The sequence below is a fragment of the Ictidomys tridecemlineatus genome, chromosome 8, assembly GCF_052094955.1.
Source record: "Ictidomys tridecemlineatus isolate mIctTri1 chromosome 8, mIctTri1.hap1, whole genome shotgun sequence".
NCBI classification, from domain to species: Eukaryota; Metazoa; Chordata; class Mammalia; order Rodentia; family Sciuridae; genus Ictidomys; species Ictidomys tridecemlineatus.
In genome coordinates, this window is record NC_135484.1 from 91,502,971 (window position 1) to 91,518,294 (window position 15,324).

Sequence of the window (15,324 nt, forward strand, 5' to 3'; positions counted from 1 at the left end):
CATTCTATTGTCTTGTATAACATTAGAAATTTCTTTTAAAAGTGACTAAAGTAGCTTAAAGAAAGAAAATGAATAAGGTGATAAGATCTCTTAAAATGTAAAAGAATAGAGTAAAAATATTAAAAATGGCCAAATATTGAAAATAGCCAAATCATAGTGAAAAGATAGTTTTGAAAATTCATAAATAATAGAGAATGAAGCTCAAAAATTTTAACAGTTGGGAAATATATAGTATAGATTGGATTATGTAAAATGTTTTAAAAAAAGATATAAAATAAAAACATTTAGAATCCTAAAAGTCACAATAATAAAGTGATATTTGGAAAGATGAAAATTTGTCCCAAATATGTAAACAATCTGTCAATTTCAAAAAGTCCTATAAATTGTGAAAATGCTACAGATAATAAATAGCAATTTATATTTTTCTATTTTAATCCATGTATTTTTGTATCCATTTAGTACCCTGAAAATTTCACAGAAATATAGTCAAAAAATTTAAATAGTGAAATATTTTATAAATGTGTTTCTTCAGGCATAATTCACATACCACAACATTCATTCAAATGTACAACTTTTTACAGAAAATTTATTTAAGGGAATGGAAAATGTCCCACCCTTGCCACTGTTTAACTCTAGGATAATTTCATAAATTTTGTGTTTTCTTTCTCTTAACTCTTGGAAACCATTAATCTATTTTGCTCTGAAATTTTCTATTTTTACTATTTCATATAAATAAAATCCATACATACATTTTTGTATGTTTTTTCACTCAGAAAAATATACCCAAGTCCATTCACCCTGTAGTGTGTGTGTGTGTGTGTGTGTGTGTGTGTGTGTATATATATATACACAAAGTATTTCTTATTCTTGAATAATATTCTGCTGTATGAACCTATATATCTGCTTATCCATTCATCAATTGATTAACATTTGGGCTATGAACATTTATGTATATATTTGGGAGTTGATAAGTTTTCATTTTTCTTGGGAATATATTTTGGGTTAACATTGGTATGCTATATGATAACTCTGTATTTAACATTGTGTGGAATTGCCAAGCCTTTTCCAAAGTGGATTTAACAACAATACTTATTATCTATCTTTATAGTCATTATAGGGGTTTTGAAGTGGTATTCCATTGTTTTGATTTGTATTTCTCTAATGAGGGATGACATCAAAATTTTTGTGAGCTGATTAGCTATTTTTACAATTTTGAAAAAAAAAAACTTTTTAAATACTTTGCCAGTCTGTCAATTGAGCCATTTAAGTTTTTATTGAATGTTATGAATTCATTAGATATTCTGAATAATGGTCTCATAAAATGTGTTTGAAAATAGTTTCTAACAATTGCTATGTTATGTTTACATTTTCCTAATGGTGTCCCTTAAAGCACAAAATGTATTCAATATAGCTTTCTGTACCTTTTTTACTATGATTTCATAGATAAGAATTACTTGCCTAAACCAATATCATGAAGATATGCTTATAGATTTTCTTCTACATTTTTAGACTTTTCAGCTTTTATAATTAGGCATTTAATCCTAATTAATTTAATACATTTGGTGTATTTTGTGTGAGGTAAGGATCCAACTTTATTTATTTGACTTTTTAAAAAATATTTATTTATTCTAATTTGCTATATACAGAAGCAGAATGCATTTTAATTCATATTACACATGTGGGACAAAAGTTTTCATGTCTCTGGTTGTGCACAAAGTAGAGTCACACCATCCATGTCTTCATTAATATATATTTAGTTGTGGCATGGTGGTACAGCACTTGCCTAGCATGTATGAAGCCGTGGATTCGATTATCAGCACTGCATACCATAAACATCTATTTATTTGAATATTGACATACAATTGTTATTTTTTTAAGGTTTGGTGAATGTGACCTAATTGAGTTTATGACTTTTTAAAACTATATATATATATATATATATACAGAAAGATTGATTTTTGGTGGATAGATTATGCATAAACCTATAAGTTATGTATATTCCTTTGAATAGTCTAACAGTGATAGTTTCAATTTCCATTTCCATGCAGGATGCTTTACTTTCCTTTTCTTGTCTAATTTCTCTAGCAAAAGAATTTGTATAATATTGAGTAGTTTAGTTGAAAGCATGTGTTGTGACCTTGTTCATGATATTTATGAGAAAACTTTCCTTCCATTATGATTAAATATAGTAGCTGACAATTATTTTTTTAAAATATTGCTCTCATAGGCAACCAGAAGTTTAAGAAAAGGATAATATAAAACATCTGATGAGCAAAATAAGAAATGCAGCTAACTTTTCATTTTAAACAAAATGGAAACTATAGAAGAAGCATATCTTCAAAGTATCCCAATATAATTACTACAAACTGGAATTCTATTCCAGTTCCACATATATTCTCTATTTCCTAGAAAATATCATCTTCAAAAATAAACATGAATTAAATATGCTCTCTGAATTCATCACAAACTGATATGCTATAATAAAAATTTACAACATGTTCTTTTTACAAAGTAGAGATAATTTTGGCTAAATGTATGAGAATGTGCTAAGCAAAAGAATAGAAAATTATAAATATTGGTAAAGCTAAGTGAGATAATATAATAATCATTTGAAAGATAAATATACATAAAATTAATATTTGGTAAAATTATCAACATTAAATCAGGTATTAGATAAATAGGATTAAGGTTTTGTCCTTTCATTAGCCACTATAATGCAGTAAAAGTTCCGATTTATGTTAGAATTTAATGTTAGAATTTGTATGTCAAGTATTTATATTGTATGGGGGAAATTCAGATGCACACACAAACACACACACACAAGCAAAATATCATGTGAGGATTAAGACAGAGGTTTTGGTGATGCATCTACAAGCCAAGGAATGGCAAAGATTGCCCGGAAACCACAAAATCCTGTGAGTCACAAAGTGGATCTTCCCTCATAGCACTTAGAAGTGGCCAACTTTGCTGGCATCCTTACATGAAACTGCTAGTGTCCAGAACAGACTGTGGTAAAGGTAAACAACTTGTGTTACTATATTATGGCAATTTAAAATACAAGTTTACTAAAATAAATGTACCCTGGAAATTTAATAAATATTTACTAAAAGAATTTTTAAATTATACAGTTTAGTAATACTTTTTAAATCTTTCTGTGGTGGGGGGAGAGAAAATGAGAAAGCAATATTTCATAAAATAGTAAGAAGCCAAGAGAATAGGAAAAAAGACATAAAAAATGGAAGGCATCAAATAAAAATGGAATACTAGTAAAAAGACAAGTTGACAAAGGTAGAAATTTAGTTGTAGAGTTCAACATTCTTCTCTCAGTAATCAATAGTCCAAGCTGACTGAGAATCAGCAAGAGTATAGGAAGCCTACACAATATAGTCAACATTCTTTGACCTAATTTTATGTATGTGACATGCATGTTCTTTTCAAGTGCATCTGAAACAGTCACCAATGTACACCACATGTCTCATCATAGAACAAATAGCATTTTTCAATAACTGAAATCTTACAAAATATAGTAATTATAACTGTAGAATGTATATTCTTCTTTCCTTAGATTTTTTTTTAAACAAATCACAGCTTAAAGATTTCAGCTAATACTGTAATACTTCTACTTTCCTTGGTGATTTCTTCTGACAGAATTAAGCTAGAATCAGGAGTGTTTTAGTCCAACAAAATACATGAAACAAACAACTCAGAAAAAGACAAGTCAATTTTGACACACAATTTCACAGAATTCAATTCATAGTCAGTTAGCCTCATTACTCCAGGCCTGATGTGAGGCAGAAGATCATGGTAGAAGGTCACAGTGGAAAAGAAAGAGAAAGAGAGCTATGAATGAGTCACAGATAAGATTCCCCAGTATGCTTCTTTCTCCAGCCATGCCCTGCCTATCTAGAGTTTCTAAAACCTTCCAGTAGATGATTCAAATTATTAAATTATCAAATGGATTAATCCACTAATAAAATTAGCACTTTCCTGATCCAGTTATGTCCTAGAAGCCCCAGCTCTGGACATTGAAGCATTGGAGACCAAACTCAACTCATGAACTTTTGGAAAACTTTCCAGTTCCAAATCACAACAAGAAAGGACTTTTGTCTGCAACCTGAGGAATGTAGGCTGGCTTCCTTTAGGCTCAGGAACACTTGGGATAAGGGTCCAGTGAAGTTTTTCCTCCAAGTGTCAGATAATAGGTACTTTAACCTTTGAGGGTCATATGTTATCTGCCATAGCTACTCAACTTATCAAATATGACATTTGAATTTTTATTTTCATATGTCAGAATTGTTTCCTTATTTTTTTCTTCAGACATTTAAAAATGTAAAAGTTATTCTTAGCTCACAGTATTACAAATGGAATCAAGTGAACTGTGGTCAATGTGTTGTTTTTGCCTATCTTTATTTTACATACCCAATGGAGAATACTCTATCAATACCTCTTAGAACAAACTGTCTTCTAGCAGTCCTCCTTAACAGTTAGCAAAGATAGTTTCAATTTTAGAATGATAAAGTAGTAAAATTGAATTTGATTTGTTTTATTTTTGAATAAAAATTTTGGTAATTTTAATTCAGTGTTCAATTCCATTCTGAAATTTAATATTATGGAAAGAAAGGTAACTCAGCTTTCTTTTGCTCTCTTTTATAGAAATACATAAATTGTATAAACATTTCTTAAAGTCTACAAACTATATGCCTTTTGCAAAATAATAGAGATTCAGATTTGTGAAGAAATAAATTTTAAAATACATAGGATGGAATAAAACCAGAAAGATGTGATTTAAAAAAGCAGCTAAAAATAAACACTTTAGAAAGCACTCAAATAATGGAAGACCCCAGAGTTACAAAAGGAGATCTTGAAATTCAGATTTGAGATATGGCAATGAAAACATATGTTTTGGAAAAACTAGAGCACATAAAGAATGAAACAAAATATATGTTTGGTTGGAAACACACACATAACACACACACACACACACACACACACACACACACAAAAGCCACATTGCAATAAAGAGAAAAGGGATAATAAGAGTTTCAGTGGACAAGGCAAAAATGACAGATTGTCTTTAAAATAAAACATTTCCAGGTGCTATCTTACATTCAGGAAGAGGTATGTTATTTGAATTTTTAGTCTTAAGAAATAGAGCACCTAAGTACACATATAAAAAAAATCTAAGAAAAATGATCACCTACTATTTCTTGACAGTAGGACTACCTAAGAAATGAAAATATACAGTATTCATATGGACCTCATGAAGCAGTCATAAAATAGTAGTCTGAATTAATTAATTGAAGAATTTGAACCACTAGATTCTTATCTTTGGTGTAATGTATTATTTGCCTTCAACACTGAAATATTGGAAGAGATCTACAATCACAGGCTTAAGCTGATGACTGAAGCCAATTTACAATTACATTTTCTTTTTTTTTTTAAATATTTTTTAGTTGTATGTGGACACAATATCTTTTATTTGTTTATTTTTTTATGTGGTGCTGAGGATCAAATCCAGGGCCCCTCACATTCGAGGCAAGCGCTCCACCACTGAGCCACAACCCCAACCCCACAATTACATTTTCATTGGAAAACTAAACATTTGAACTGTTAATTACAAGAGATTTTCCTCTACATTTTTCACATCCCAATTTTTTGATATTTTAATCTCAAGAAAATAACAGGATATAATTTATCCACACTGAAATTTGTTGCTTTCAAAAACCATCCCATGGTTTAGCTAATTTGCCACATACAACAGTCAGAATTGGAAAGCACTGGTGTTATTATTTTCATTTATACATGAAAATATTAAAATTCAAAATTTTTTAATAGTACGTGTTGTGGTCAAACATAGTAACTGACCAAGCTTGTTGAAGTTTGAATTTCATGTTCTTTCCATTATAAAATATTGTTTCCTTCTTTGATTTTACATTCCTTGCAATGGTTTGCTTGTGTGAGATGTTTAAAAGTTTAACCAAGAATGATGCCTAATATTTGTAGAGTACTTTGCTGTTTAACAAATCTTTTGCATATATGAGATCACTTGAGGTTAACATAGAGCATTGTAGAAGGCCAGGTTCCTAGAAGTATTTCAGTTTATAAAGAAATCATCTCGATTTCAGAATGTGACTTAATTTTTTTTGGCAAGCACATTCCAGCATAAACAGGAGAGTAAGGTTTTATTTCTACACTTCTATTTTAAACTTTTCATCAGTCCATACTGCTTCTCAGGAGATGATTTCATTAATTTTTTTGTGTGTGAATATGTATAGCTCTATTTTTTAAATGCTTTCACAGGCAGTTTATCAGTGTCATAGCATCCCTGAGAGATAAATAAAATAGCATCTTAAAGGAAAAACCTTTTAATATTTGGTAAAAGGAAAGAGAACCGATAATTCAAAATCTACATCTTTCTCTCTTTTTTTTCCTTTAAAAATTTGTCATCAAATAATGGGGGTGGGGATGGAGAGCATGGGAGGAATAGATGAACTTTAGGTAGGGCAAAGGGGAGGGAAGTGAAGAGAGGGGGTAGGAAATACAGTGGAATTAAATGGACATCATTACCCTAAATACATGTATGAAAACACGAATGTTGTGACTCTACTTTGGGTACAACCAGAGACATGACAAATTGTGCTCTATTTGTGTATACGAATTGAATTGCATTCTGCTGTCATATATAACAAAATAAAAAAATAAATTAAAAAAAATTCTAATCGAATATTGGCAACATGTTAAAAATAGCTCTGTGAATATAAAATTGTTCGTAAATACAACATTAAAGATTCAGTAAATACAATTGAGAGAAATAGACAAAGTTAAAAAATACATAATTTTTCAAAACAGTGAGTGTCATCATCCAAGAAATGACAATGTACTGGGCTAAAACAGGGTCTATCAAAGTGATTCAAAACAGGCAGGGGACCTCAGGGAAATCTTCCTCAAGTGAATGATATTTGGATTGAATTCAAAAGATGAACAATAATAATATAATATAGAAAGAAACATAATGTAGCACAGAAAAATAAAGTGAAGGATACAGTTAGAAAGTAAAATAATATTTTCAGTCTTATATTAACCAATGTGTCGGGGAATAATGAAAGATGATACAAAGGTTAAGCAGTAATTAACTGCATATTCTGTACTGAAATTAAAAAGAAAATAATTCCTCAGAATTTGATCCAGTTTAAGTTGAGTTTTATGCAGGTGAGCGATAAGGCTGTAGTCTCATTCTTCTACATATGCAAACCATTTTTTTAGCACCATTAGTTAAAAGGTTGTCTTTTCTCCGATATGTTTTTAGTACCTGGGTTGAGGATTAGAAGATTATATATATATCTATGAAAGTTTGTCTCTGTGTCTTCTGTTTGGCACCATTCGTCTCTGTATGATTTTTTCCGGTACCATGCAGTTTTTGTTACTATACATGCATAGTATAATTTGAAGTCAGATATTGTGATACCTCCAGGATTGCATTTTTGGCTTAGAGTTGCTTTGGGATCATCTGGGTTTTTTTCATATGTGGAAGCTAAAGATGAAAAAGGAAAAGAAACATGAAGGAGAGGATATCATGAAAAGCAAAGGGAGATTATTAGAGGGAAGGGAATAGGCAGGGGAAGGGAGCAGTGAAGATAAAAGGGAAATACTGGGGAATGGTAGTGGCCATATCACAATGAATCCCACAATTATGTATAATTATGATGCACCATTTAAAAGTCTGATAATAAAAATAAAGTATAAAAAATAAAAGTTTTATATAACACTCTAAAGACTATGAAATATGAATTGAAATTTATGACAAACCATAAATATGTCTTAAACAGATGATACATATAAAATTGGGATTTTAAAAAATTGCTCAGTAAAGAAGTGACATTAGGAAAGACAGGAGGCAGGGAGATAAGATAGAGTAAATGAGATGAGAAATTGAGTTCTCAAATGGCAGGAATTAGGAAATGACCTACAAAACAGGTCATCTTGGGGGAAAATATGAGAAATATAGAGACATATGGCTTCAAATTTATGTATCTATTCATAAAGATAGAGCATATAATTATGTAAATCTTAAGTATATCAGACGGTTTGGGGGATATAACATTAATTTGAACCAACTGCATGACAGTTCAAACCAAGGAGAATAAAAACTTTATCAACATGTTTATTTAACATGGGCAGCAGATAGCTAAGTAAATATTGACAATTAGGGTGTCAGAGGCATCAACAAAGGATATTGAGAAGACATGGCCAAGAGCTTGTGTCACTGAATGTAATGTGGTAGTGGGTGACAATGCCAAACTGTTAAAAAGTGAAAAATGCTGTCACAAACACTGAGAGTGGCAGGAGACATTCTAAACTCCTCACTGTCATTCATTTCCACTCTCCAATCAATCAAATTCAAATTAACATTTTTGGCACTGCTTCTTATTCTCATTTCCAACTGTTGGTTTCAAGATTGTGAAGTAAGGACATTTATATCTCTTCTCCAAAGCTATGAGGATAAGTTAGAGACACACCATTGTCTTTGACAAAGCTAGGACATCTGCAATGACAAACTATAGCATAAGCGATCCGTGAGCAGATGAAGGGTTTTTTAAGTGAATTCACAGGGCTGAGAGAGGTCAAAATTAAGGACCTACAGAATCAGATGCTAAGGTAAAGTATATTTTTTCCTGGAAAAAAACTCTGGGAAGATTTAATCATTAGGGTTTAGAGGGGACTGCAAACAAGAGTCCCCTGGTTGTGTGTTCAAAAATTACTATCCATAGGCCACCTGACTTCCCTCAGTCAAAAGAATGTCCCTTTCCAACTCATAAAAGATATGATGTACAAGAATTAATCTAAAATGCTATTGCCCTATCAAATGCAAACACAAGGGAGAAGAAACATTAGATAGTATGACATAGCAAGAGTTCTTTCCCTATTGCTATGTCTAGAACATCCTCAGACAACTCATTTGTGACCCTCATCTGTAAAAGCTGGAAAATTTAGAAAAAAGGCCTAAAGATTTGAACTGTAGACAAAAAGGCATTGAAGAAGTTAAAAAAAAGAAAACCTCTGAATTTATTTCTCAAAACAATATTATGTTTTTCAATTGCACATTAGTGTACAATGTTTCATGCATTTATTCTAACACAGACTGGTTTAGGAAATCTAAGTTTTATTTAGATAAAAATATTATTTCTAATAATTTATTATGCTGTCAATATCAATAGCTTCTCTAATCTCAAAAACTTAATGAAACTTTGCTTATAATTAAATATATATTTAATATGGATTTCTGTGACTGTGTAGGCAATAGTTTATCATAATTTCAAATAACTAGGGAAGGTCTTGAAATAATAATAGTGACAATCATAGGTACAGATATGCATATTATCTTGGAGACAATAAAATGTTATGAACTTGATTTCAGATAATAAATAAGATTAAAATATTCAATAATTAGTCAACATTTATTGTAGTATTTAAACACAGATACTGTAAGTTTCTGGTTATTAATATTCCAATACCAGGCACAGTCTATAAGACCTGTTAGGTAAGTTAGTACTTTCCAAATATAAAAAATATTTTCATTTATTAGGGGCTGATAGAGAACTATTAAGAAATTAATGTTCTAAAGGAGTAAATGAAGTCAAAGCATTTGAAATGAAGAGTAGTTAAATGGCAATGTCAGAACGAGAAGACTGATTTAGTCAAGTAACTTAATGTTGGAATTTTAAAGGTAGAGTGATTCTAAATTAAAAATAATTGTGCATTTCCTAAAATGCTTCTAAGACCCATTTAATCTTCAAATTCTTCTTTGGAAAGAAGTGAGTCAGGAAAAAATTCTACAGATCCATTTGGCATGCTCAGTAATGGCAATTGCTTCGTGTTTTATTTGGTAAAACCTCCTGTTCAATGTCAAATTTGAAAGATTTAAAAGGAAATAATGGTACATGTTGGGTGGTGAAGCTGTTGGTATGGGCCTGGCAGCCCTGCCTTTATCTTCTTTTCATCTAATTCCCTTAGAATCAGTCACCAACATGTCAGGGTAGTTGCTTTGATGAAAGAGTTATGTTAAGGCTTAATCTAGATAAAGTGTAAGCAATTCTGAACTGTCAGTGGAAACACTGATAGAAACTGGCCTGAAATAAAGACACCTTTTCTCTACAAAACATTCTATTTTTCTGTAATTCTAAGGATGCAAAATGATTTTAAATTCTCAGTCTATTTTCTTATTATAACAACTTATATACTGAGAAAATCTAGTGCACCTGTGCTCTATTGTCTACATTTCAAGATGTATGATACAAGCTTATTTTGATTTATAAACCCATTTGTCAATTAACTCTTGGCCCTTTCATTTTCCTAGTCTTAAAATAATATTAAAACTAATATTGTGCCTTTGGTAATGGAACCTTTTTAATTTCTTATAACTATTAATTTTTGTTGGGTGTCCTGTCTCATTTGAATTTGAAAAGAAATCACCTTGAAAATTACTATTTTACTTTCCAGTAGAATTATGTATCATGACTGCACATCTGAAACTGTGATGTCCATTTTTAATATTTCAATTGGATAAAATAATCTGCTCTAGTTATCCAGCACTGAGTATGCTTAATGGATATGATTAAATAGTACTTAGTCAAGGACTACTCAAAAATTATCCTAAACATTTCAACTACTCCTCCTCTTCTCATTTCTCCTTTTCATGTAGCTATTCGAGTTTAAAAGATATATTTTAAAAATCATCCAATAACAGAAGCAATTGTGTGATCTTTAGAATTATTAAACACATCATTAAAAATACTCTTTATATATCATTAAATGTCTAAATAGAAATTTTTTCACAGATGGTTTGGTTTTAGCAGTAATAAACCAATAATTTAATTGTAGAAGATAAAATTATTGAGATATATTTTCTTAGCTTCCCTATTTTCACTATATCATTCCTTCTTTCCTCTCACATTTTTTTTCATTCTACCTTTACTGATTTCTCTCTTTTTAAAAATTTGGCAACAGTTATTCATTATTTTAAAGCTTTTTTCTATCACTTTTGTTACATGATTTTTAAAATTTGTTTTTAAAAATAAAATGCTTTTGGCTTAATGACAATAATAGATTATTTAGCGATTATTCGTATAATCATAAAAATATTTATTCAGATGTATGTGTACAGGACTTGGCACTGTCAGGTTTGGAAGAAATATCTGAAATAATCCCTGTTGCCCATTAGCTTATAATACTATAAAGAAATCTATGCAGACACCAGCTGAGTGGACACAGTTCAGTTAATATCAACAAAGTGCCACAGTCCGGCTGGCTGGGCAAACTAACTGGGGGGTGGCGAGCAACTTGTGTAGACTGATACAGCAGGAGTAGGAGCCATTTATTGTAGGACAGGAGGGGTATATATACATTTCACACAGCTTATCTTAATAAACATAAACTAGATACAGCAGTCAACCAATAAGGAATCTCCACACTTATGGCTTGCTGGTGTTACTTCACAAACCACTCCCTCTGGCAAAATGCCAGGCGCCATCTTCACTTGTTTACAGACCCTAACAACAAAGGAGATTTCTTTAGGCAATCATTCTGATGAGCTAGCTGCAAAACAAATGGATGTACTTTAAAGGTCTCAGGTGATAATAATAAGGGTCATTTGTGTGGTAAAGGAAAGGCCACAATAATCCCATCACTTTAACTGCCATAATTAAAAATCAGAGCACAACAGGTTACATCACTGACACTTTAGACAAGTTTATGTAAATATACTGTGCTTTAAACATCCAAAGATATGCATTTCCATCTGCTTATCAAATTTTATACAAAAATGAAATGATACTCGTCCTTGTCGTTTTTCAATATACATATAGCAAATGCTTAAAGAAGGCCAATATTATAAATCAAAATAACATAACTCATTTTAAAGAAGCATGGTAGTATTGAGCATAGATTTTACAAAGAAAAAAACTTTTCTTCAGAATGAAAAAGGAAAATTAGCCATTTTTCAGTGGTCATTAGGAGTTATAGTTAAAAATACTCAGTTAAAAAAGTAAACAATGTCATATGGTATTTGAAACATTAGATTTATAATTTATTCCTGAATAACAATATTACCACATGCTTAATGTATGAAAACAGCACATACATATATTGTCTCACACTTTTTAGGGGTAAGAAGTCCAGGCACAGCTCAACAGTCTTTTCTACTTATTTCTTACTTGGATTAAATATTGACAGGGACTCTTGTGACATTTAAAGCAAAAATTTCCTTACTTTGTTAGCAGAAGTTTCTTGCAGAATGACAAACTAAGGGCATCAATTCTTTCCTGGTTGTTGACTAAAAGTCCCCTCAGCTCCTTGCTGTATGGAATATGGTAGCTCACAATATGACAGTTTCTGTCCTCAAAGAAGGCACAGAGGGTCATTTAGCAAAATGAGTGAACAATCCTAGGTAACTTAAACTGATTTCTCAGTGAAGTAAAGTCATTAATTATTAATAGTCTTGTTTATTCTCCTATAACATCCTTGCCAATAAATGACAAATATGGGGGAAAAATGAAGAAGAGGAACATAAGAGAAAGAGGAGAAAGACCCTTCAAAATAACATAGTTTCATAACTAGAAGAATAAAACTTGATCTCTGTCATTGTACACAAAATTCAACTCAAAGTGGATCTAAGACCTAAGAATTAGTCCAGAAACTTAGCAACTTCTAGAAGAAAACATAGGATCAAGAATCTAACATATTCACACAGGCACTGCAGTCCTTATCAAGATGCTTAAAGCTGAATGAATAAAAACAAGAATCAGTAAGTGGGATGGCATCAAATTAAAAATTTTCTGCACAGCAAAGGAAACAAGAGTGTGAAGAGAGGATCTAGAAAGTGGCAGTAAATCTTTGCCAGATACTCTTCCTACAAGGGATAAATATACAGAATATATAAAGAACTCAATATACAACACCAAAATAAATATGTACATCCTATTTTAGTACATATAACTTTTTCATATTTCTTAGTCTTTTGTCATTTAATACTTTTCCTAGATTCCTCTTCAATTTAATCATTCTTTTCTGAATCCCATTTAGATGCACATAGTTCCATGTAAATGCAAAAGTAGACACTAAAATCTATATTCATTCTCCATGATATCTGGGGCATAAAGTTTGCACTATCACTTTCTTTTCATTAATCCAATTTAAAACCTATGCTTTTGAGCAACCATTCTATATTATACCTCATATTGCATTTGCTGTCAACAAATTTCCTTTCTTTTCACAAAACTTACCATTTCAGATATTTTAAATTCTCTATAATCAACAATTTAATACTTCAAAGCAAATGTTATTATTCATCTTTGCTAAGCTTCAATCTGTCCAAAATTCTATCTTGTTTATTTCAACTTTACTGCTATTGAGCATACAAACTTCTTCAATTGTAACAAAACACTAGCACCTCTGTCTTGCCACTGGTGAGCCAAGTATATACCACATAATTACTAAGTATCTATATATTGATTGAAAAAGCACCAATATATGACACAATTAATTTCTGATGAGTGACATATGAGAAATTTGTCATGCAAAGATATAAACAGAAATTTGTTTCTTAAAAATGTTTATGCTACAGAATCCCCAATTGTGAGCTCCACCTACCTTTCTATTTATGTAATGTGATATGAATTCTCAATATTTATGTCAACTGGTAATGAATTTTCATAACTTTCATCTAGAGAGATCAATAAATTACATAAATAGAGCATATCTAGACTAAACAATAATAACATTTGAAAGTTGTTATTATGCATTCATGAGGAAAACAAAACATTTTGAGTGACTAAACCCACACTAAATAAAAATCATACACAATATGCCATTGATATTGTATGAGTTTCCTATTCCTGTTTAATAAGATACTATAATTCTTTCAAGTTAAAACAACACAACCTTATTATATCATAATTTCTATAATTAGAAGTATTGGATTGACTTAGTTGTCTTCTCTGCTCAGGTCTCACAAGGCATCAAACAAGGTGTTATCTGGAGAGGCAGCGACATCTGAGGCTGATGGTATTCTTCAAAGTTTACCTATTGATTGGCACAATATAAATTCTTTTGGTTGTAGGTCTTAGGTCCACATTGTATTGGTACCTAATAGCTCCAGAACTTTCTGCTTTTAGAGACTATTCTCAGGTCTTACATGTGGCCCTTCCCCATGGGGTTTCTTACAAAATGGTAGCATATATCATCAGGGCTAGGAAAAGAATTTTGCTTTAAATAATTTTATATTATCAATAAAATGCAAATAACTATTTTAAACATAATTTGATTAAGCTCTCCAGTCAAAAGACAAAAAATTAGCTGAATGACTATTTTAAGAATTCAAATACATAGTATTCACAGAAGAATAAAAAACACAGAATGTAAGTAAAGGAACAGAAAACATTTTTTCATGCAAGTAGTACTCAAGAGTGTGAGTGCTTATATTTATATCAGAAGCTTTAAATAAAAGGCTGAAAATTGAGAAAAGAAAACTATTGTAAAGACCAATTCATGAGGAAGATACATGATACATAACCTATATTTACCCAACATCAGAACACCTACATGTAGAAAGCAAACATTCACAGATGAAGGAAGAATAAGATGAAAAAAATAGTAGGAGAATTTAACCCTCCAATTTCAACAATGGATAAAACACTGAAACTGAAAACCAACAACAGATTTGAACAAAAGTATAGATTAAGTGGACCTAACAGACATACACCAAACATTCCACCCAAAAGAAGCAGGATACATGTGAAACATGCCCCAGGATAGATCACATGCAGGTTGCAAAACAAGTATAAAGAAATGTAAAAAGATTAAAAATATACCAAGTATCTTTTATTTCAATGATGGAATGAAATTAGAAATGAGTAACAAAAAAGAAAATTCATAAAAATGTGGAAATTAAGCACTACACTCTTTACCAAAAAATATGTCAAAGAAGAAATTAGAAACTATTGAATAAAGAAGTGAGAGAGAAATTTGAGAAGATCTCAAGAAAAGTGAAAACAAAACCACAACATTCTAAAACATGGGTTATGGCAAAAACAGGACTAAATGCGAAGTCCAAATGCTTATACAAAAAAAAATAAATTTTTATATATTCTTTTCTTTATCCTTACCTCCTATTCAAGTTACCATTTATTTAACATTCTTTATGCTCAAAATCATTTTAAAGAATACCTTTTAAACTCTGTGACTATGAATTCATTAACACTGTAGTTTTGATTTCTCCCTACCACTCTGAAGAAAGTTCTCTGTCAAGGATATTGGTAGCTGTCTACTCTA

General features: G+C 30.9%; 1 protein-coding gene across 5 annotated transcripts in view; it reads left to right on the forward strand.

Moving 5' to 3' along the window:
* LOC101975864 (protein eyes shut homolog) overlaps nt 1–15,324 on the forward strand; it is a 481,285-nt gene that overhangs the window by 458,409 nt on the left and 7,552 nt on the right. The gene's annotated exons all lie outside the window — the stretch shown is intronic.